The 25,478-nt window shown below is 46.0% G+C and overlaps 1 long non-coding RNA gene across 1 annotated transcript; it reads left to right on the forward strand.

Annotated features, from left to right (window-relative positions):
• The first annotated feature begins 15,126 nt into the window (after positions 1-15,126).
• On the forward strand, positions 15,127-17,891 carry LOC136353876 (uncharacterized). Its single transcript, XR_010737379.1, has 2 exons — positions 15,127-15,447; positions 15,540-17,891. It is a non-coding gene; the product is annotated as an uncharacterized lncRNA (long non-coding RNA).
• The last annotated feature ends 7,587 nt before the right edge of the window (positions 17,892-25,478 follow it).

Here is a 25,478-nt window from a genome sequence, read left to right on the forward strand (position 1 = left end):
ACGTGGTATTTAAAGTAAAAAAAAACATAAGAGCCACATGCCAGTAACTGCGCAATTAAAAACAAAAAAATGTAGTGGAACCTATGTCTCCTCCTCCCCGTCTCCTCCGCCTAAAGATTTCGCGATCGAGCTAGTCATCGTCAACCCGAAGGATGAACCAAAACATCAGACTGCAAAATGATGGATGAGACCGCTCCATTTGCTAGGCTTAACGAGCACCGATTCCCCGCTGGTGCGGGCAATTTGCCGCTAGTTAGGCTCAGTTGAAAAATACACAGCAAATCATGTCATAGAACAACAATCAAACTTGCATGAGCAGATGGGAAATATGCTATGCAAAATGAGTCGGTGTAGTAGCTCACGAAGGGAAAGAAGCGGCCTTGTGATGGCCTTGTGATTTGCCCAATTCGCACACACTTTCCTAACGCGCAGCGACTCGAGCTCGACGGCGAAGGGAACAGCTGCCTATGCATTTATCGAGTGATTTTTAATAAGAAATCATCTAGATTTTTTCTACCCTTGGATTTATATATATCCAACGGATTATAAAATAAAATAACTAATACAAATTTACTTACACAACATTTTTATCAAAATTATTACTTACATGTCATATCAACTAAATTTACATATGTAATTTTAGTTATATAGGACTGTAATTTTATATTTTAAATAAAATAACTAATACAAATTTACTTACACAATATTTTTATCAAAATTACAGTGCACTTATATGTCATATCAACTAAATTTAAATATGTAATTTTAGTTATGTAGGACTGTAATTTTTTTTAAGATAATGATAGAACTGTAATTTTATATTTTAGTTTTAAATGTCTTAATTTTTCAATAGTTAAAGAAATCAATTTTTATTTAGAAAAGAACCGGGCCTAAGTATCCAATGCACGGCCTTATCCACGCATGCAGCCCCACCACTAATTTTTGCATAAATCTTAGCACACATATGGTGCGGCTAAAAAAACGTGAAATGCCTAAGAAAAAAAATCACACGACAGATATGTAGCAAAAACGTATGGGTAGATCCAGTTGTATCTCTAGGTGCGGCAAGGCAAACCACGACACGAAAATCTATGGGTTACCACTTATTCGACATATAAATAGGTTCGCGAGTCGGCCCGCTTGCATCCCTACTCTAGATCGATGGCCCCGCGCCACACCTACCGCTATAAAAGTTTTGTATTTACGCAAGTTTTCGCTCTTAAAAACTATACCAAAATTTGCTAAGACTACAAACCAAACACATTTTAATACCACCACAATTTATTTATTTTTTGAACGACTCGCACGAGACGGTGCGAAGTTCTATTGATAGAGCAGGAAAAAAAAACAAGATTACAACCCTGGAGGTCGTAACCAGGAAAAAGGAAAAAATATACCACCACCCACACATCGACAGCGCCAATACACAACTCAGGAGAAGGCTAGCACCGGAACCAGCCGCCGCTAACCGTGACCGACCGCCGCTAGACCAACAAAGGAACACTGACGAGATCGCCCCCTAGGGGATGCCAAAATGACGTCTTGAAGAAGAGATGCGACGGAAAAAACCGCCGTCGCCGTCCATCGGGGCTCAAAGAAGCCAAGACTAGGCTTTCGCCCGGCAACTGCCGTTGAGGGGTGAGACAACACGACAACACCCTCAGGAGGGGGAATGTACCATCGTTGTCGGCCCGGCCAAGGCCGGGTTGGGTTTTCACCCGCCGCTCACCACCAGCAAATCCATGACTGACGCACCGATGCTCCACCACCACTCCAGCTCTGCCGACATGTGGGACCCCTATACCGGCGTCCACCACCGGCCAGCCTTCGTGCGCCGAAGACCGCGCCACACCCATCATCAGCTCCTCCTCAAACCAAGGTCGCCTCCTCCACCGCCGGCCGTGCCTCTCGCGCTAAGCCGGCCTCCTCCACTGGACGCGCCAATCAGGCCTCCCTCCATCGGTCGCGCCTCTCGCGCCAAGCCGGCCTCCATCACCGCCGCCCGCGCCTCTCGGCCGAGCCAGCCTCCGCTGCCATCAGCCGCGCCACTATTCGCCAAGCCGGTCTCCGACCCCTCCTCCAAATGATGCCGCGCCAGCCAGATGCACCCGTCTGCCACGCCCTCAGTTAGCCGTCCGAGGCCGTGTAACATCCTGAAAATTCCCAACAATAAAAATCACTAAAATTTCAAACTTTTTAAAACTTTTGCATCATGCTGGTTGTTATGATTCCTATTGCTTGCCAAACCGTAAATGATCACCAAGAAGGTAAAGAAAAGAACTACATTTAAGCAATAGATATGATTTATGAGAATATAATATTGTTAACCCTACAAATAATTACGCACAAGAAAATAAAGCCAGACAAACGGAAGGTTAATTACTAATTTAAATTAGGGATTAAATACTAAATACGTGAACCATGTGTTGCGTGCTATGACGTCTAAATACACATGAAATGATGACCATTTATAATGGAACTCTATCTATAACATAGTTTCACTAGGAGTAATTAATGGGATATTACTAAACTCTAATGGTCTATATAAAGGTAAACCAATTCACATGAAATAATGGTCATGTAAACAAATTAAGCTTTATACATAAATAAGAATGCGTTGGTGTTTAACTAAACAATTAGATTAATAGTGTACCGAGTCTAAATTTGCTATTTGTAGAATAAATAGATTAAAAATATCCGTGTAAAATATAATGCTACACAAAGAAACTCGACCAATATGCCATTGAATTAATAAGGACACATCGTTATATTCCGATATTACCCGAAAGTCTTCAAAAATATATAAGTTCACTTTAGGGCGAATAATCTAGATTAATCTAAAAAGGACTCATTTGTGCGATAAATAAATAAATATGGGTAATATTAATCTAGGGTGAATACATTGGTTAGAATAACACAAATATTGAGTAAACTTCATTTGTGTAAAAATTAGGATTTATAGAATAAAATTTATATAGGAAATAGGCTTAAATAGGGTTAAATAGCCGGCTAGCACTGTTCATTAGCCCCTAGGTGTTCGACGTGGTCCCCTAGCCCTAGCCCCTCCTCTGCCACGCTGCCTCGCGCCCCACGCGCCGCGCGCCGCTCCGCCTCCCCTCTGCTGCGCCGCTGCCTTGCGCCCCGCGCCGCCGCGCGCCGTCTTGTCGCCGCCGTCGCCCTGCCGCGTCGCCGCGTCATGTCGCCGTTGCCGCGCCGTCTCCATCCCGCCGCGCGCCGACGCCGTCGTCGGTCGCATCCTCTCGAGCCCCACTCCTCCGCGCGTGCCGTCGTCGTCGCCGTCGCATCGACATCATCGCCCCGCCGCGCGCCGTCGCCATCGCCGTCGCGTCGGCTTCACTGCCGCGTCGCGCGCCGTCTCGTCGCGCCTCGCGCCCCGCGCCGCCAAGCCATGTGCCGCTGCTGCGCCGTCGTCCGTCGCGTCGCACCACGCCGAGCCCCGTGTCGCGTCCCGTCGCCGCTTCGAGCTGCGCGCCGCCGCTACCCCGCCGCGTCGCCGTCGCGTCGCCTGTCGCCCCGCGCGCCCCGCGAGCCGTCGCCATCGCCGTCACCGCGCGCCGCGCGCCATCGTCGTCGCGCTGCCGCACCCTCGAGCCCCGCGACCCGTCGCTGCCGCGCCGCTCGCCTGTCGCCGTCGGCCTCGCGCCCCGAGCCGCCGCGCGCCCGTCCCATCGCGCCGAGCCCCGTGCCGCCGCGCGCGTCGCGTCGCCCCGCCTGTCACGCCGCTCGCCGCCTCGAGCCCCACGCGCCGCGCCGTCGCGTCGCCATTAGGGCCGGCCACCCCTCCCCCGCGCCCTATAAAACCCCCCGGCCACCCCCCCTTTCACCCCACACCATCCCCACCCATTCCCCTCTTCCTCTCCTCCTTCCCCTCTTCGTCCCCTCCACCGCGCCGCGCCGCCGCCTTCGTGTCGCCGCGCCGTGCGCCGTCGTCGCGCCGCCCTCGCGCCGCCGCACCGCCGCCTTCGTGCCGCCGCGCCGTGCGCCGACGTCGTGCCGCCGTCACCGTCGCCGGTAAGCCGCCGTCCCTTCCCTCGTTCCGTCGCCGTCGCCGCCCGGGTGGGAAGGAGCCGAGAGAGAGAGGGAGGAAGGAGCCGGGAGTAGGAAGAGAGAAAAGAAAAGAAAAGAGAGAGAAAGAAAGGAAGAGGAAAAGAGAGGCCGACAGAGAGAGAAAGAGAGAAGAAAGGAAAAAGGGAGAGAAAGAAAAAGAAAGGAAAAGGGAAAAGAGAAAAGAAAAGAAAAGAAAGAGAGGGAGAGAAAAGAGAGAAAAAGAAGGAAAGGAGAAAATAGAAGGGAAATTGGGGGAGAAATTAGGAGGATTTAGGAAATAAAAATGGTCGGGGTTAATAATAGATTATTTTTGGAAATTCCTCGAGCGTAATGGTATTTCGATCGAAATTCCGAGTTAATTATAAATATATGTTTCTTGATCAGATTAGATTAAAATTGGTAGTAATTTAGATATAATTAATAACCAAACAATTAGATGAATTCTTATAGATTATTATAGATTATTTTTGGTAATCTCTATAAGTCATCGGTTCATGGTAGAAATTCGGATTCAATTACTAGGAATCTTAGCCGTGTATTATATTTAATCGTTTAGTCATAGACTAAATTAAATTCTATAATATTTCTAAGATTTCGTCCGATATTTAGCTCGTAATAGAAATTTCTAACCTGTTATATGGATATAATGCTCGGGATGAGTAAATTAAAAACTTATGACAACAAAATATTTATACCCGCAAAATAGTTTAAATCGAAATTGGGTTTGCCGTAGTTCGCAGATAGTAAAGTTAATAAAAAGGAATCGACTTTCGCATTCGACTTTTACTCGGATTTAAGTGAAACTTGAACCTAAATTCATCTAAATTCATAAGCTTTCCAATGATATATAATTCACTATTTAACAAAATATATTTATAATTATAAATTAATTAATATCAAATGATTAGATAATAGTTAACCTAAATAGTGTGCCAATGAATAAAAATGGATATTGTACAGTAGCATAATTATCTTTAACATGTATTGTATAGCTTACAGTAAAAAGCAACTACTCAAATATATGATCCAATAATAAGATATTGTTGCTTACACATATACTATACATCCCATTATAGTGGTACGGTATAGTATTAATTTGCGTGTTGCATAAATTAAATTAAGAGGGAGAGTATGACAAACATGTATATTAGATAAATACTAGTTATAAATCTTGACCTCATATAATTATAATTATAGTTCAACTGTAAATTAGGATTATTCATTGTAAAATTATGTGATGGGATAATCTGTACCCATAATATGATTAACCTGAACAACTCTAACATACAAAGCATGGATAATTATTAACCTTTTATAATTTATTGTGACAAGTAAAATATGTTCATAATTAAAGTAAAGCTTCCATCAATAAAATAATAATACAAATGATTCACTATAACTATTTGATTGATCCTAAATCCATCTAACAACAGAACCTCTAGTAAATAACCGTCCTATGTAGATAGATGCATGCTTAGCCATAATCCTTCCATAGCCACTTGATAGACTAAACCACTGATTAGCCAAATATATATGTATCCCATAAATGCTATGTAGGTTAACTCCTAAATAGGCCACGATGACAATAGAAAGATTAAGAAACTTTAGCCTTAGCATGATTGGGATCCATTAGCAAACACGAATAGTACATTTTGTTGTGCATATTTGATTGTTGTTTGAATATTGGTTTTTCTCGCGTATTATAGACCTTGTGTATCGGTTAGTCGTGAGGCAACGTCTGCAACTTCCAGGAGGTTAAGGTTGATCAAGATTATATCAATAATAAGGATTATCCTGAGCAAGGCAAGTCATCACTATTCTTTGAACATGTTGATCCCAATTGCGAAATTATTTTGTTTACCAATAAAATTGCATACAATGATGAACATCCTACTTGTGATTATACCATGCCTTGATTATTGTTCACCTTTAAATCTTTGTAACCATAGATACGTACGAGTCCCTAGTCAACTATGACACTTGCTTAGAAATGCTATTTTAGATTCATGCATACTCATATTTATCAAATGCTATATGCTTGGGCAATTACCTTTGGGAAGGTAATTGAGATGCGGCATGTGGAGACATGAGCGCTACGTTGCCATGATATTGATGACATGATTTATGAAAGGAAAATAAAGTAAAACAACTGTTTTCGACTGGGCGGCTGGAGGACTTGGGTGGTGTCCGGAAAAGGCTAGTGCCGTCCCTGGTCAATTAAGGACCGAGCCATGAAGTTAAGCATGAAACGACCCCCGTACAACCGTACTTCTCGAATGGGTATAGACCTAGCGGATTAGATAGCTGAGCGGAGGCAGTATCCATGCATAGTGGTTTCTTGATGTGTGAGGCAGGGGCTCTACGGTGGGGCAGCCATTGGTAGAACCGCGAGGCGGGTGTCTACAGTGGTGTCGTCATTGGTAGGACTGCCATGTGAGAATCTAAAACATAACTATAACTTAATGCATGTGTGAGTCTTCCCTTCCCGGGTGCACCAGAACTCCTCTCACTGCTAGAAACCGTGTACGCCTAGAGTGCATGAGGATGAAAAGTTCATGGAGCGGGTACTGCCAATGCGAGGTTATCGAAAAGCTTTGCCGTGACGCGTCTCATGTGTTGGGACGAGGCTCATGTGTTGGGCAGTCGCGGAGTGCGGGTAAAGTGTACATCCACTGCAGTGTGAGTAAACCAAATCTATTCGAATAGCCGTGCTCGCGGTTATTGAGCACCGGGACATGTATTACACTTGGCTAGACTCTAAATTCTTAACTTGTGGGGGATGGGATATTGCATGATGAATTTTATGCTGATGGAGCCACTTCCCGAGAGGAGGGAAGGTGGACATCCTCAGAAAACCATGACGATTCAATGGCGGGAAGCTATCCTTGGGATCACAATGGATGGTGGACAGAACCGTCGTTGTTTAAAGTGAACACTGGTACTAAAATTTGATCAGTCTATGCTAGGTCTTAGGCTTGTGAAAAGAATTGTAAAATTAGCTTTATGCAAAAGAACCTGAAGCCATTCCTTGAAAAACCCCCTATCATATGCATTGTTGTTGTGGTGGCTTGCTGGGTACGGTTGGTACTCACCCTTGCTATTCATATATCTTTTAGGAGAGTGTTGAAGAGAAGCCCTTGTCGGTACGCTTGCGTATCCCACAAGATGATCGGAGTGCGGTCTTGTTCTAGGTCTCGTTCCCCAGTCGACTGCCTGTGGCATGTTAACCGGGCCCTTATATTATTTTGTCTTCCGCTGTTGTTCTCTGATAGTTGTTGGCCTACCTGGCCCTAATGTAAGTATTTAACTCTTTTAGCCTAAATTCATTCGTGATATGTTGTGATCCAACTATGTATGTGTGTACCAACTACTGATCCAGGGATTGGTACGGATAAACACAGAAGATTTCCGATTTCCAAAATCGGGGGTCTACAGGCCGCCATGCCTCCGATGACCACGGTCACCGCCACCACAGCCGCTGCTGCCGAAGGCACCACCGTGCCACAACAGCCGCTGCTGCCGTCGTCCAGCCGCTGACGCCACCGCTGCGACGAGCTCCAAGACCTCTGCCTCTGCACCGTCAGCCACCGCCGCTGCCACCACGGGTGTTGCCGCTGCTGCCTCAGGCCACAGCCACGGCTGCCACCGGCACCGCCGCCGTTGTCCATCACCAGCCGCGTGGCCGGTCACCGCCGTCCGTGAGCCTCGCACCGCCATCGCCGTCGTGCTACCGCCGTCGCTCGCCCCACTGCCGCCAGGCCCGGCGGCGCTGCAACCGTTGCTCGCCCCGGTGCTACCAAGGCCCGGCGGCGCGAGCTCTGCCACCTGCGTGCATCTCGCCGCCGCCAGCAGCTGTGCAAGCATCGTCACTGGCGCGTCGTCACCGCCGCCTCTGCTGCCAACGCCGCTTCCTCGTCGCGCCGGCGTCGCCGCCCTTGTCGTGCCGCCGCGCCGCGGCCTCCTCCGCCGCCAACACACCCGCTCAGGCCGGATCCAACCAGGGGATGGCCAGATCCGGCGAAGGCGGCGCCAGATCCACCGTCTCCTAGCAGTGATGGGCCGCCGCAATTTATAGGCGTACATGTACAAAAATCTAATAAGATGCTTGTAGCCAGGGTCGTCCCTAGGCCCATACGGGCGTGTCACCGCACAGGCCCCTAAATCCTAGGGTCCTCCAAGTTATATTATGCACTCTAGGTATGTAATGTTATAATGTTATAATGAGCTTCCTTTCTACTATTTTTACAGTTCAATTGAGTTTTTTTTAGCTTACAATTAGCCCAATCTCACTCCATCTCTCATTGTCTCCTAATCCGTGGGTTCTAATTCTACCCTCGCTTGCTGGTCGCTTCGCTTATGCTCTTTGTGTCGGGCCGATTAGTATCGCAGCACAGGAGGGATGCAGCAGCAGCAGCAACACTGAGCACTCGTGGTCGTCATCACTGCTCTTAATTTTCTTAGAAACTAGACTGTAGCCGACACATATACAAGCAAGAGAAAGTTGCTACTGCAGCGGTCACAGAGACAGGTGGGAGATTGGCCGTGGGAGCGACAAAGCTTAGCTTCAATGTTCCAGTATATAATCGAGTCTCCAACTTTGAGTCCAAGCCTTATTTTTCCACCATTGCTTTAGCATTTTATTGTTCCAACTTGCAAGAAAACTTAAATTTAGGCCCCTTTTAAAGTTTCGTATAGAGCCCACGGAATTTTCCAAGACGGTCCTGCTTGTAGTTCAAAATGAGAACGATCGAAAGAAGCTACAGCTACATCTAACTTGAGAATATAAATCATGAATAACTCTCAAGTTGTTGTGTTTGAAAATATAAAAATTATATGAATAGATTTGTCTTGAAAAATACTTTCATAAAAGTATATATATATATATATATATATATATATTATATAGAAACAAGAAGTCAAAGTTGTGTTTTGAAGACCGTGTCGCTGTCCAAAACAATATCCTTTACGAGTTCGGTGGGAGTACATATTTACGAGTACGGAGGTCGGAGGGAGTATATGATTGTAGCCTGTATGACTGTCAATAAAATTTAAATGTGACAAGAAAACTAACAGGCACACTAACATACAGGAAAAAAATAATCAAAAGAAAATCCTATTACTAACTTTCTTCCATCCATATTTAGCATAGATCTGCATGAGTGCATGTCCATCGTCTCTAACCACGGTCATGCACGACACGAAGTCACTGTTATCCTCAAATTGGAACCTTGTGATCAAACACTGCCGGTTCGGGCAACAGTGTTGCCGGCCTACTAGCTGCCGGATATATAAACCGGCATAACGTACAGGCAGTTCCGTGGTAGTGACAAACATCACTTTTAGGGCATGCATTCAGAGTGCACACACATGACGTGTGGGAATGTCTATCCACGTAGGCAGATTGCGTGCGTGGAGGAGAGAGGGGGTGGGGCCCATGTTTTCACCGGGTTCGCGTACGTGTATTCTTTTGGCTTCGAGAACCTCATCAGAACAGAACAAATTTTGTCAGATAAAAAGGAATCATACCGCATCCACCATTGGCCACAGAGCGAGAGCAAGAGAGAGAGAGGGGAGAGGGGGAAGAAGCTCGCCGGAGAAGCCGCATTCACACCGCTGAGTTCTTGCCTACTTCAATCCGTGCCGGAGAGGGGAGAGGAGTAGGGGCGCAGAATCCGAGCCAGATCCGCGTCGAGTTCACCATCCCATCCGGCGGCGACGACAGAAAAGCTCGCCCGCGGAGGTGGTGAAGCGGTGGCGCCATCACTGGTCGATGCCTCCTGATCCACACCGCCGACCTCCCACCGTCCCCGCTACCGCGCCGCCAGCCTCGCTGTCCACCGCTAACGCCGCCGCCAACCCATTCACCGCTACCGCGCCGGCCGCCGACCCGTCCACTAGTACTGCGCTACCGACCTCACCGTCCCCCGCTACCGCTCGCCGTTGTTTCCCGCAGCCAGGGTGTGGGGGTGGGGGTGAGAGGAGGGTGGTGCGCTGGCGAGTGCCAGGCCCCACCGGTCGGCGCCGTATCTGCCTGACACTCTCTGCAGTGGGGAAAGGAAGACGGGAGAGAGAGGGCCAGAGGGGAGAGAAAAAAGGTGGTAAAATGATAAAGTTGGTACTAATGGAACCCACTATAAATAATTTGCACTGTATCACATGTATAGCTAAATATATATTATTCCTGATCCAGGTGACGTGCGAGGCTCTGTGCCGCACTGTGAACGCCCTTACCAGGCCGAACGATTGAAGTGCAGATGCCACTATTAAAATCTGTCATTTGATGTTAGAATCAACTCCCGTAAGCCACGACCAAACATGTGAGTACTACTATTGGTTGGCATGTGGCACAGGAGCTGGAGGTAACTTTTCGTAATTAAGATTCCAAAAAAATTTCATGGGATTTATAAGCACAACCTAAACCCAAAGCTTAATAGGAATATCTCTTGTCCTTTCTTAGCCTACGCGTTTATTTAGTGCGTCAACATGGCCGACATGGACGTTCTGGACTAAAGCATATATTATGCATGCCACTAGCTACTGGCGCACATGTCAAGGGCAATATGTGAGAATTGTACAGTACTATCTTTTTCTTTTACCTATGACAGTACATGGTCATGTGATCCCTTTTTAGTTTTTATGTGTGTGTCGGTCTTAAAGCTTTTAAGCAGTAGATGGACATGTGTGCACTAAAATATATATATAGTAACAAAATAAATAGTAGTAGTACCGTTTAGAGCAAGTTTAATAGTGTATAGCCAACTACTAACTCCAATTCATCTATAGCCAATCTAGTAGCTCATTCATAAATAGTTACATACTACACTATTAATATCTGGTCCTACCTGTCATAAACACATTGCGTCTTGGAGTCCGTGCTACAGCTGATTACAAATCTGTAGCCCGCTGCTCTTCTCTCTTCTTATTAATTTATCTCCTTAAAATATGTTTGCAGCTGGCTTATAGCCTGCTATTGTACCTGCTCTTAGTGATGCTTATATATAGTATCATACAAAATTCAAATGAAACCAATTACTCCTCAATATCCTTCATGATACATCCTCCATACCACACCACCGATGCTTCCTACGTGATTATTCATCCCGGTATCAAAATATGTTACCAATTTCATTCATATACGTATCTAGATTTTGAACCTGGTAGCTAGGTATCAGGTTTGGTACAACATGTACCATGTTTAAAACCTGAATATATGTATTAGACCCGGTACATATAGGTATCGGTCTAGTACGTAGTTATCTGATATGGTAGGTATCAAACCTGATACAGGACGTGTATTAATTACTCGGTACCTCAGAGTATTATCGTGATATGTTTGAGGTATCATATCATCATATGTAAACATGTCAATACACGCATACTAGCAATATGATTTTATGTTAAAAAAATGAATTTGGCCTGACCAAAGAAGCTGAGCTTCTCTCATGTATCAACTTTCCTCATGTGATGTTCCTTCATTTGGTTGGCCTAATCAAATGATGCATGCTCTCTACCTAGAAGTATACTATCTCCGTCCCATAGATTTGCTTTTTATAAGATGGAGGAAGCAGTAGCTAGGTGGGCGTAGTCACCTGTGCCTACAAATGTGTACTCCTACCCTAGATCCAAAAGAAGGCAAACTAATGTGCTAGTGGTTGCCCTAGCCTGGCTATGTGTGTCGCTATAACAGAGTTGTAAGAGCCCAAGTGTCACTGGCGTATGTGAGGTGCACCGCTCGTGAGGTCGTCCCCATTATCTATCCAGTTTGAATGAGACTAGTTTTTCTATAACAAGAAAGCCATTAACACATGATTGGTTGCGTTTCAATTATTTTTAACTTTAAAAATAAATTTATCTGATATTTTAAAACAACTTATACATATAATTTTTTTCACGAAACACACCGTTTAGAAGTTTGAAATACATGCTAAAACAAACGAAGGTAAAATGTGTATATGCGTCGGAGCAAGGAGCTCTTCTAGCGGGAAGGCAAAATACCCTCACTTGAGAGTTCAGCCAGGATGCGGGTCTAAAGTCTGTGCTCAGGGCACACAGGAGAACGTGAATAGAGAATGTATACAGGTTTGAGTTGCTTAATTGGAAGTGTAATACCCTCCTCCTTGATCTTACTATCTGAGTGGGAGTATACAAAGAGATTTGGAAATTGTTTCTGAGTGAGAGGAGATGAGCCCTTCTTTCACTGTGTGTCGCTAGAACCTAACTCAGATAAGAGTATGTGAACTCACTGGTTTCCAACCCCTTATTTTGTAGCATGGATCCTCCTTTTATACGTCAAGGGGAGTCCACAGTGCTCATGCATGTATACAAAAGTTAGACCCATGCCAGCTTACGGACTCACCTACCAGCTAGCATGTGGAGTAGGGTAGCTGAAGTCTTCGTTCCCATAGTCGTCGGGCACACCGGTCAGCCCCCAAGCCGATTTTTTTTTTGGGGGGGGGAGGAGGGGGGGTGTCCCTTAGGTGTGCATGGAGCAACGTGGGTGCATAAGGGAGGGCATGCAACACCACGTCCCCGATGTCGCCCGTGATCCGTTCACAGGAACCGTATCCCATGCCGCAATTAATGCGGAATGATAGGGTGCAAAACCAGGTCAAATATCCTTAATGGAGAGGATTCACTCCGAGAGACCTCATGTTGGATTACAGCTGCATGCGAGGAGCCGAGGAGGAAGACGCCACCGTCCCATGCCAACTTTTGCCGGATCCAACTGGCGATGGCCACAGCAGGGGGCAGGGCTTCCGATCTTCTTCGTCACGTAGCTAGACCGCCACAACAGCAGGGTGCTTCGCGAAGGGGGATAGGCTTTACTCCCTCCATCCCAGTTTGTTCATCCCTTAAGCAAAGGGCACCAAGACTAAGAACACCAAAATATTAATCCTTGTTGGTTAAAGTGCTCCATTGCTTCTTGACTCGTGAATCGCTCATGTTTTAAATACTGTATACCATTTGAAATTAATCTTAATTAGTTAGTTGCGTACAACACATTCAATCACATTTACTCTTTTTATAAATAAACAAAGAAACACTTGCTAAATGATATTATTTTGGGAAGATCTTAAAAACCTTGGATGCTTAAAATGAGATGTTAGGAGTATTATTTGTGTGTCACGCTGTGTCTTTCGTAAAACAAAAACCTCTGGTCTTAATTACTCCATGCCTCTACTGTGTCTATGTGGGTGTGGACTCGCAGACGTACGCTTGCGGAGTGGCGCCGTGGCGGCAATTAAGGCGAGGTGCTCGATCTGGTAATTAAGCTACTGTGATTGATTCATGACTGCATCGTTCGGCCTTTAGGATTTGCATATATGCATGCTGAGGGAGATGAAGAAAATGAAGTTCAAGGAACATAGCACGTTGTTCATCATGGCAACATACGCGTCGGCACCTTGCCTGAACAATGCGGTGGGCGGGCATGTCAAATATAAGATTTGAACACGGATGAACTGGTTCCACTAAAAAACTTCGCTTCCTTGTTGAGTTTCGTAGTTTCTTTCTGTTAGTCGGAGTGCAGGGGAATATTGAGGTGAGTGGTTAAGTAATCTTCGGTCTAGGGTATTAATTTGGCGTAAAAATAGGTAGCACGGTTCACTACTGGAGAAACTATCTTTGGTTGGTTGGAACCGGGACTAAACATTTTTTTCCCCGGTTGAAAAGCCCAACGCCACTTTATGATCTTATCAACCGGGACTAAAGATCATTTTTAGTCCTGGTTTAAAAAACGTCTGGCCCCCTACTATATTTAGTCCCGGTTTGTATTACCAACCGGACTAAAATTCAACACGTGGTATATAATCCCTCGCACTTATCCTCTCTTCCTCCTCCTCCCTTTCCTCCTCTCTCTTTCCTCTCTCTTATCCTCTCATTTTCTTTTTCTCGCTGCCCTCTCTTATCCTCTCCTTTTCTTTTTTCTTGCAGCAGCAGCGAGGAGCGAGTGGCGGTGGCGGCCCTGCGGGGGGTGGGAGGGGGTGTTAGCGGCGCGAGGCGACAGCGGCCGGCGCGGCGGTGGAGGGAGGCGGTGCGAGGAGACGGTTCCGTCTGTGATTTTGTTGATTTATCTATGAATTTGTTGATTTATGTTGTCTTTGGATCTATAAATTTGTTGATTTGTGATGTCTTTGGATCTGTAAATTTGTGATGTGAATTGTGATGTGGATGTGGATGATATGTTTTTATGAATGTGGATGATTTTATTGTTGAGTTTGGTTAGAAATCAATATGCAAAAAAAAAACAATGAAAAAAAAACTTTTTTCACCAACCGGGACTAAAGATAGATTTGGTGTCGGATTCGTGGTCTTGGTTTGTAACCCGGGACTAGATAGGGTTGCAAACCGGGACTATAGATGCATTCTCCATTAGTGGTTTACAGTGCATTAACATTAATGTGGTGCTTATTCTGCCATAAATATAATAAAAAAGCACCAATGAATTTAATCATTAAGTTTATTCTAACAGCATGCTTTTATAAATGTTGAAAAGGACATAACTGAAAAAAAAAAGAACACCGGACAGATCTTAGTTTCATCGAGTGGAGATATATGTTGTGTCTGATCCAAATTTTAGTCCTCCCGTTACAAAGCACGGTTACTATGCTAGTGATATCTTAAATTACAAAACCGAGATATATATTAATTCATATGATCATATCCCCATGCGGAGAAAAATGCGTCGTCACCCTGGCACAGCTGGCGATACAAATTGCTGAAATCGACGAGCCTGTCTGCTCGTTGCCTCGATCGTGGGGGGAAGCCAACACCCATGAACTCTCTGCTGCCAGTAGAGGTGGCCAAATGGGCCGGGCCAAACGGGCGGCCCGGGGCACGGCCGAACCTGTAGCAGGCACGGCCCGGCACGGCCTGCTACAGTAACGGGCCGTGCCGGCACGGCACGAGTAGCCGTGCCGTGCTTGGGCCGCTGGCCGAGCCCGCGGGCCGGCACGGCACGGCACGGCTACTGTAACGGGCCGGCACGGCACGGCCCGCGGCACGGCACGCCGGCGGCCCGTCAGGCGCGGACAGGGCGGGCGGCGGTTGAATGGGAAGGCGCCACGTGGCACTAACGGCTATTTGACCGTTCAAATTTGAAAATAACCGTTGGGAGGCTAAAAAATTCATAAAAATTTCGAAAAAATTCCAAAAAATCTCAAATTTCGCCCTATAAATAGGGCATGAACCCCAGCCATTTCTCCTCATCCCACACTCCTCATCTTGTGCTCTCAAGTGTTTTAAGTGCTCTCTTTGTTCTCAAGTGTGCATTTTTTTTGATTTTGACAAAATTTGCTCAAATTTTGTCAAAAATCAAAATTAGTTTCGTAGTTCAACAGTTTGATCGCAGAGGTTTGAAGAGCTCGCGGTTGGAAAGATGTAAGTAATATTCAAATTTGTGTATTATTTGTATTGTGTTTGTGAATTCAATAAATATTCGAAAATTTGTTTATGTCGGTTTAAATTTTCAGAATGGATCCGAACTTTCCATACCAGTCGCCGTCGTTCACCTTGGGTGATTTCGACCCCAACTACATGTCGGGGTTTGACGATGCCTCCGGATCGGCTCCAACTCCACCATCTGTGGAGGAGGTACCGGTTCATACGGCTGTCGTTGAGGAGGTACCGGTTCAGGCGGAGACAGCTTCGGAAGGATTTTTCGGAACCGCGAGCGGAAGTGTTTCGACACACACCGGCTCGAAGAGATCGAGAACCTCCGGTGTGTGGCAAAGCTTCGACGAGATAAAGGAAACATGCCCCGACGGAAGGGAGGTATCGAAAGCCCGTTGTAGAATATGTAGGCAAATTTTATCTGCTCGTTCTTCTGGTGGTACAGGTCACCTCAAGCGCCATGCGGAGTCGTGTGCCAAGAAGCAAGGAATACAACTCCGGCAGCAGCAACTTATGGTAAACCCAGACGGTACGGTACGCAGTTGGGAGTACGATCCCATGGTTGCTCGGGAATCTCTTGTCCGGTTAATCGCCAGGCAAGATTTACCCCTGAACTTTGGGGAGTCCCCTGCTTTTGAACATTACATTCAGCAATCTCATAACCCTAGGTTTAAAGCTGTGAGTAGGCAAACATCAACTAGAGATTTAGAGAATGTTTATCACAAGGAAGCAACTGCACTTAAGGAACTGTTTAGTACATGTACTTTCTCTGGTAGTGTTACTTCAGATATATGGAGTAGTAGAGCTAGAGAGGATTATCTTAGCGTAGTTGTTCATTTTGTTGATGATGATTGGCAATTATAAAAGAGAGTTTTAGGGCTTAGGTTAATAGATGTCTCACATACAGGAGAAAACATAGCTGAAAGAATTAGGGAAGTAATTAATGAATTTAATCTTGCTGATAAAATATTTGCTGTCACCCTAGATAATGCATCTGCTAATTCTAGGGCTATTGAAATATTGCAACCTTTATTTTGTGTGTATGCTCAATCTTTTCTACTCCATTAGCGTTGTGCATGTCATATAATTAATTTGATTGTTAAGACTGGCATGAAGAGGGTAGGTGACCACATCGATGCTGTTCGTCAAGCAATCGCGTGGTTAACTGCTTCTAACCCGCGGATTGCTGCATGGAAGAGGTTTTGCAATGCGGCCGGTGTGAAAGCTCGTAAGTTTGCCACCGATGCAGAGCATCGGTGGAATGCAACGTATTTAATGTTAAAAGTTGTTTTACCTTATAGTAGTTTACTTTCTGATTTTGTTCAGTCACGTGGTGGCCCAAGAAACAGTGACGGGTCTTCAGTACTGAACGAGCATGTTTGGGCAATTGTCCAAAATTTTTACCAATTTCTAGAAACTTTTTATGATTGTACTCTAACTTTGTCACAAGTTTATTATCCAACTGCTAATATAATTTTGCACAACCTTCTTGAAATTGCTACTTTATTTAAAGAATACGAAAATGATGACGTTCTAACTGAACCTGTCTTTCACATGAAACAAAAATATTTGAAATATTGGAAAAATATACCTATGTTGTATGCTCTTGCTTTTGTTTTAGATCCTAGGTGTAAATTAAGGGGATTGTCTGCTATTTTATCACTTGTTGGAGATACTATAGGTGTAGATTATAGTTCTTTTTATACTGAGGTTAGACGTAAATTATATGAGGTTTTTGGAAGATATGAAGTAAAGTTTCAGGAAGTTCGCCAGCAGAGACCCCCTCCTATCCCCACTACAGGTAAGAAGAAGATACAGTGGGGTAGGATTTGGGGTGGATCGTCTTCAAGTTCAATCCAAGGTGGTGGCAGTTCGTCGGCTACAAGTGGAGACGCCTCTTCGCATGTTGTGGCCGAAGAGTTGTCTGGTTATTTGGACAGCGACGCCATCCACCACGAAGCACAAGATTTCAACGTCCTCGGGTGGTGGAATGACCACAAGATAACATATCCTGTGCTTTCAAAACTAGCACGGGATGTGTTGACGGTGCCCGTGTCGACGGTGTCCTCCGAATCGGCCTTCAGTCTATGCGGCCGAATCATCGAAGACCGGAGGACGACTCTGCGCAGCGACCACGTCGAAATGCTACTAAGCGTTAAAGACTGGGAGCTTGCTCGACAACATGCCCAATACACTGCGGACAACCAAGAATTGGCCGCCCAGTTCGAGCAACTCTACCTGGATCCAGACCAACCCCAGTAGAATTTTGTTAGAAGTAGTTCTGACCTTTGAGCTGTACTCTTTTCTTTGTCATGGTTTTCTCATTTTCCCCTATGAGTTTTTACATGACAAAGTTTTTAACGAGGCAGCATGTATCATTGTATCCTGTAATGATATAAACATCAATAAAGGTCATTACTATTTTTAACAAATTCTTTTGCAATATTTTCGCAAGTGTGGATTTATCTTCAAATTATTTCAAAATAATGAATCACAATCTATATTTTTAAATTTTTCAACACAACAAAAAAATACCATTTTTTCTTTTTTTTAACATTAGCAAATCATTACTTTTTTAAAAAACTTTTATTTCCATTTTTTAAATACCATTTTTTCATTTTTTAACATTAGTAAATCATTACTTTTTTTTAAACATTTTATTTCCATTTTTAATTTTTTTTCCTTATACATTTCCTTTGCTTTTTTTTTTAAAAAACACTGTGCACTGCAGGCCCGTGGGCCGCCGTGCCCCGAACGGCCCGTGGGCCGCGGGCGTGCCGTGCCGGCACGGGCACGGCCCGGCCATCCATGGGCCGTGCTTGGGCCGGCGGCTCGGCACGTGGGCCGGCACGGCACGGCCCGTTTCATCAGCCGTGCCTAACGGGCCGTGCCGAAACGGGCCGTGCCGGACCCGTGCCCGTGCCGGGCCGGGCCGTGCCGCCCGTTTGGACACCTATAGCTGCCAGTGGCATCTTCATCTTCATTCATACTGCTAGTTGCATTTATTAGAGTACTGGTTGCCGTGCAGATGCAGCGATCCTGTCCGGGGATCCTGATATGAAAAAGTACGAATTACCCCCTTAACTATCCCCTAAACTATAAAAATAAGATATATTAAATCTCGAACTATTGATACCAGACAAATTACCCCCCCGACTCAATCCAGACAGGTTTTTCTCATACGTGACATTAAGTGGCGCCGATGTGGAAACCCAATCAGCAAAAGAAATAAAAGAAAATATAGGGCCCACATATCAAATTATATCACCCCTTTCTCTCTCTGTGTGCTTGGAGGCGAGCGGACGCGGACACGACCGTGGGACTCCGGCCGACAGCGGGCACGACGGCTGGGTGGCTCCGTCTTCGGCAAGTGCGGATGGGAGAGGGGAAGTGCGCGGTAGCGGCCGACCTGCGCACACGCTCACCACGGAGTCCGCTTTCTCTCTGTGCTTGGAGGCGAGCGGACGCGGGCGCGGCAGTGTGACTTTGGCCGACAACGAGCGGTGGTGGACGCGGCGGGAGAGGGAACCAGTCAGCAGCGAGCGGCGGAGGGCGCCGCGGTTAGGTGGCTCCGTCTGCGTCGGGCGCGGATAGGAGGGGGAAGCGAGTGACAATGGTGGCCGAACAGCGCAGACGCTCGCCATGGAGGAGATAAGGGTGGGGGACGAGCGCAGCGGCCGTTCACAGCGCCAGCGGGGGAGAGTCGCGGGAGGACCTCCGCTGCCGGCCGCGGAGAAAGAGGAGAGAAGTGGATAAGAAGAAAGAAGGAGGGTCGCTGGGGTAGCTCGAGACGGCAGCAGACTCGTCGATTTCTTCCCGCGAGCTCCGTCGTGGGCTGCGCCGCATGCTGCCACCACACCCGCTGCCGGCCTTGGGGTCCGGTCTCTCGACGATGACACACACACACAAAGAGAAAGAGAGAGAAGAAGTGTTGCTCGTTGCAGTTGTCGCCGTTCGCCACAGTCGCTGTTGTGGGCCGGGCCACGTGCCCTCGCCGCCCCCACCACGCCCGCCACCGGCCACTTGGTCTCCGCTCCCGATGGCCAGAGAGAGAGAGAGAGGGGTGGGCAACGATGATGTCATTCACTACTTAAAATAGGGTTTTTTTTCTAGCGTCACCATTCTTTTTCTTAGGCGGACAAAATATAAAACGCTAGTGAAAATACAATCGGAGATCCCTAGTTAGTAATCGCTTGCAAAAATATGACTATTTTTACGAGCGGTGCTTTAAGAGAGCCGCTTGTGAAATCGATTTTTTTACTAGTGGTCCTCTTAAGCAGCCACCATAAAATAATAAGTGGGGAACAGGTACAATACTATAAAACCCTTATCCTTCTTCCCTTATCACACCGCACATGGATCTCTCTCTCTCTCTCTCTCTCTCTCTCTCAAGATACAGGGGCTAGCGGCAGCAAAGGGTGGCGGGCCCGGCAACGCCGTATGGTGGCAGCAAAGGGGTGGGGGTGATAGCCGGCGGCGATGAAGGGGAGGGATGGCACGGTGGAGGGAGCGATGGAGCTCATCAACGGCGGTGACAAAGCCGTATCCCCTCCCTGTCCCAATTATAGCTGATAGGGATAGAGGAGTCTAGCGGCCGCAACGACAACAGAGTGAGCAAACGGTGCCAGATTCCTTGCTCTTCTCCCTTCCCTCTCCTAGATCTGGCTGGAGGGAGGAGGCAGGCGACGACGGTAGCAGCAAAGGGAGCTAGATCTGGCAGCGGACGGCTCAAAAACGATGACGACGACGGCAACAACGGAGAGGGCGGGACGATGAGGGCTACCACTGCAAGGGTTGCAACCGAGGTTGGGCAAGGCGGATCTGCCTTCACAAGGTCAGGAGAGGTGGATCCACCATCGCTGAGCTTGGGAGGGGCGCATCCACTGTCATCGGGCTCAGGAGGTAGGAGGTGATGGCGGTTAACGATGGTGGAGGAGCCGTGCACCTCGGCCTTGACTGCTGGGGAGGGAGAGGTGGATTCGGGCCTCAGCGACGATGTCGATGACGATCGGTGGACGATGATGGCTGCTGTGACAACGACGACGGGCGGTGCACGGCGATGAATCTACGACAACAACGACTTTTGTGATTTGTGATTGGGGATTTTGGGGTTTTTCTTTTGTAGGAATGTGGATTTGTGGGATGTGTGGATTTGGGATTTTGAGGGAGATTTTGAAATGGGAACATGAATTTGGATAATTTTGGTATAATTCTTTTGCCCCAAAAATCCCAAATCACTAGCAATCAGCTTAATTTCTCTGCTAGTAATGTTTCGTTTTCAATGGCGGCCATCATAAGCTGGCCACTTATGAAAAATGGATTTCACAGGTAAAGAGGCACCTGCCAGTGAAAAGTTTGTATTTTCACTAGCCCTTGGTTACTAGTGGTGTTGTTGGCCACCAGCAAAAACCAATTTTCACCGCCGGTGTAAACCCATTTTGTAGTAGTGATTAGGCACTGTGCTCCCCTTTTGGGGTGTTATTGAGCTGCCACCTCTTCCTCCCTGGCATGACTATCCTGGTAAATACTTAGTCCAAGGATGGACAAGCGACGGTGGTGCCTTCAGCTCATGACCTCCCTGGAGGCACCACCGTCTAGGAGGTCTCGTTTCCTTGCCTTTATTACATTTTCTCAGCTTGGTTTTCACTGTCTCTCGGTTATTGTCATCAGGCCGGCTTGAGGATGAGCGGATTTTTCTCTCTTGCGCTCACCCTCCTCAATACTTCTCCGTGAGGATGGACGGTCTGATTCTTGGAGTTGCCTCCCTCTTGCCTTCTAGTATTCTGTGAGAGAAGTTGCTTGCGCAACTCCTCTTTCTCAGATTAGCTTTGTGGTTCTTCCCCTAGGCTCCCCTTTCTCCTTCCGCCCCTCTCTGCCCTTGTTCATCTGGATTTGCTCGTTGTGCGGTTGAGCAAGAATGGTGATCCATCACCACTTCAGCAATCGATTGATCTCTAATCTATGAACTCGCTAGACCCTAGCTGTAGCTTAAGCGCTTTTCCCCCTTAAAACGAGATTTGAAGGGTGAGACATCCCTCCAAACATTTTTTAAAAAGAAATTGTGAGCGTGCTGTGGATTGAACATAGGACCTTGAGATTAAAACTACACATCCCTTGTCGCTGCAATCAAGTGTATCTCCCCTTACCCATTAACCACCTGGGAGAATCTAGAGCAGTGTGGACTTGACTTACTTGACCGTGGGGCAAAGTCCTCCAGAAAAAGCCATATGGCTGGCGGCTGGGTATCACAATAAAGCATCCAAGAAATAACCATTTGAATCACGTGTTGGTGGCATCATCATCGTAATTGGATAGTTGCATTTATTTATTTATTGCCTCAACTACCTAGGATATATAAAATGTGTCGTGTAGATATATGCGCGCCAATCCATAGGTGGATTAAGAAATTAACCAAATGCCATTTAATTTAGCACTCCATGACAACGATCTAGATCTGATCATCTTCCCTATCGCTCGCCTTGGTAGCTTGATGTAGTCTGATGAGTTGACCGCTCATCAGTCATCACTGTGTGGCATAACTGTCTACTCTAAGGGCTCTCCATTGAAATACATGATTAAAAAAATAAGAATAGAGAAAAACACAGGATATTACATAAATACAAATCCACAGTAGAGGACTGTAAAACTTTATATGAATCTGATTTGCAAAACATAAGAATAATATAGGAATGGTTGTTTGAATAAACTGCAGATAAGAATTGGATGAAAAAATAGACTTGAATGAAAATTTCTAAGATGTTGGAGCTCTTGCTACCATTCCTTAAAAATCTCTATAGATTATTCATTACATAGAAACTTGAATTTTGAAAGAAAAGGATATGATTCTATCATTTGTTTTAAGGGTTAATTGTATCCATGACATTACAACTTCTTTGATTTTAAAAATTATCATTATCATCCATCTATTTGGAGACATGTCATTACAGTTTGATAAAAATTAATGATATAACATTACATACCCCTTCAATGTATTTATATAAAAAAAATAGACCAAATTACCGCTGCTTTTACCTTCACCACTTCTTCCTTCTCCCTCTCTCCTCTCTTAACCAAGATCCAAATAATGAGGCCACGACCACTGGTGACGGAGCTAGTGGCGGTGTGGTTACCTAGAAGGGGCAAGTCCTTAGGGCAGTCCCAACCCATAGTGTCCATAAGCGGTGTCTATAGTGCCAAATCAATAAGACATCATAAAAAAAACTACACTTTACAACCTATGGTTTTTTAGAGTGGGCAATTAATAAATACATCATCTCTCTTCTCTAGCAATCATATTTATTCTTCATCTATTATGAAGACACTATTATCTGCCAATGCAAAACTTGATAGTGTCTAGTGCATAGGTTCTCGTGTTGAAGGTGTGTCTTGCATAAGACCCAGTTTCTTCCTCTCTTCACTCTCTCTCTTAATTAATATATATAGTGCCACATAAGCTAAAAGTCCTACATTGCAATGTAGTTAATGCCATAGATACCATCCTAGGTGGAGGGTTGGGACTACCCTTAGTGTCCGGTGGGAATCGGAGCTTCTCACACCGACTGTGCTGCAGCACAGTGGATGAGCTGTGCGACGTACTGGCTGTCATGCCCCGAAACCCCGCCTCCCACGCACCAATGGAGGTAGCCAGGCTGGCGGGTTCGATGGGGATTGGACCGGTGGAAGAGATGTCATATTAGAGAGAAGGAGAAGGAAGGAGGAGATAATTTGGTCTAATTTTTATTATAAATATACTGAAGAGGTATATAGTGATATATTTTCAATCTCTGACAAATTGTAATGACATGTCTCCAAATAGACAAATAGTAATAGTATTTTTCAAAATCGAAGAAGTTGTAATGGCATGGATCCAATTAACCCTTGTTTTAAAGGCATTCCTATAAATTTTTTCTATAGGATTAAAATCCTCCGAGTTTACCATGTCTTTCTACAAATCAAAGTGGCCACCTAAGAGGTTTTTTAATTAAACCCGGTTATTTGTAGTTTAAACGATTCAATGATGTGAAGCAATGGTTATATTGAGAACAATTATGTCCTTAGATAAATCATTTTGTTTATACTTTGGATTGAATATAAATATTTAAATTGTTTTAATTTAGTATATAGACTTGTTCATATACAAGGTGAGTCTCAGAACTAAATAAGTATCAAATGGGGGCACGGAGGCACCTTTTAGACCAAGTAAAGTAAAGGTTTAAATGGTACTGATTAGATAACAAGGTGAAAGAGATAAGTGAGAAGAAAGATGATGAGCCACCTCTTATATAAGAGATAACAACTACATAAACCTTAAGAAAAATGTAGAGAGAGAGAGCACGAGATAGTGTAAGAGTAATTCAACAAAAGAAAATAATTAGGATTTACTCCCTACGTCCCAAAATATAAGGGATTATATACTCCTTTCAAAAATATAAGAGAAATCCCTTATATTTTAGGATGGAGGAATTAGAAGTATATATTAGAGATAATACGTTATTCTATATGTTGCCTCTTAATTGATGAGTAAACTAGTAACAATCTCTCTATATAAAACTCGCTCTTAAAATATTCATACTGTAAAAGATGCTAGGAAGCATGTGAACGGCGCGCTCTGACTACAATAGCTCGTCCGTCGTCGAAGTCACATAATCAATGGCACAAAACGGAGGTTGGCAGTAGTATAGACTCACATCCCGTGCGGAGAAGAATTCACCGCCACCCAGCTAGCTAGCAACTCCCTCCCCCTAATTAACTGAAAACCACCACTCCAAGCAGCCGCCGATCGAGCACCCAGCCGGCGGAAGAAGCAGGTGGGGGGCCATCAGCCATGACTGAGCTCGCGCCTGGCGCCGTGAGCGCACTGCTGGTGGTCATCCGCAACGAGGCGGTGCTGCTTCGCGGCGTCCGGGACGACGTGCAGACCATCAAGGAGGAGATGGAGAGCATGGACAGCTTCCTGGCGCACCTGGCCAGGAGCGCCCCGCCCGGCGGCGAGCACAACGAGCAGGTGCGCACGTGGATGAACCAGGTACGGCTGCTCGCCCAGGACTGCAAAAATTGCATCGACCTCTACCTCTACTACAGCGGGAACAAGGACATCTACCGTGCCAAGGGCAGACTCCAGCGCGGCCTTTGGTGGGTTTACTGGTCCATGCGCAAGATGGTCGCGCAGCACCGCGCGGCCGTCCAGCTAAGCCAGCTCAAGGACCGGGCGCGGGGCGTCGGCGACCGACGGCTGAGGTACGGCGTGGAGGTTCCAGCCACGACCAAGGCTGCAGCTGCACCTGATGCAGCAGGTGGCTTTGCTGCTGGAGACGATGGAGGAGAAGACTGTGAAGATCAACTTGCTGTGGCAACGGTGATCCATCATTCTGCTCGAAGGGCCGTCTTTGAGGCCCCTACTTTGGACGACTACCTGAAGGCAAAACTATTGGAGTGGATAGAAGAAATTCCTGGAGGAGCCACCGAGACGTTGTCCATGGCCATTGTTGTACCAAATGCACATAATAAGGAAGTCATTGCTCTTGCACATGAAACTTTGGTTGCTCCAAACTACTACCGTCGCAGTATCATTGTCAACGTACCGGCCATGCACCTGGATTCTTTACCTCTACGACCCAAGGAGGTTCTCTACTACATCTTGCAGGAGCTCATGCGTGCCAAAGTGGCCGGATCACAGAAGCAGGCCACTGATCAAGGACAATGGGAGGAGGATCCTGACCCTTGGAAAGATTACGTGAAAAAATGTGGTAATCACCGTAGCAAAAAAAGGATGCTCCGTAAAATTAAAAGGAAAATAGAAAAGATGAAAATTTATGAAAAGTTTGAGAAGATTAAGAGTGATATTCAAGATGGACAGCAGAAGGGCGATAAGACGCTGCTGCTTCAGCTACAGAAGAAGGGTGTGCATCGGGTGGACCTGCATGTACTCCTTCAGCTGTTGCTGTTCCAGTCTCAGCAAGACCAAGCGTCAGCAGTAGACATGTATAAATTATCAGAGTGGAACGGCAGCATCATCATGA

This window comes from Oryza sativa, chromosome 11 (genome assembly GCF_034140825.1).
Source record: "Oryza sativa Japonica Group chromosome 11, ASM3414082v1".
Taxonomy (NCBI): Eukaryota; Viridiplantae; Streptophyta; class Magnoliopsida; order Poales; family Poaceae; genus Oryza; species Oryza sativa.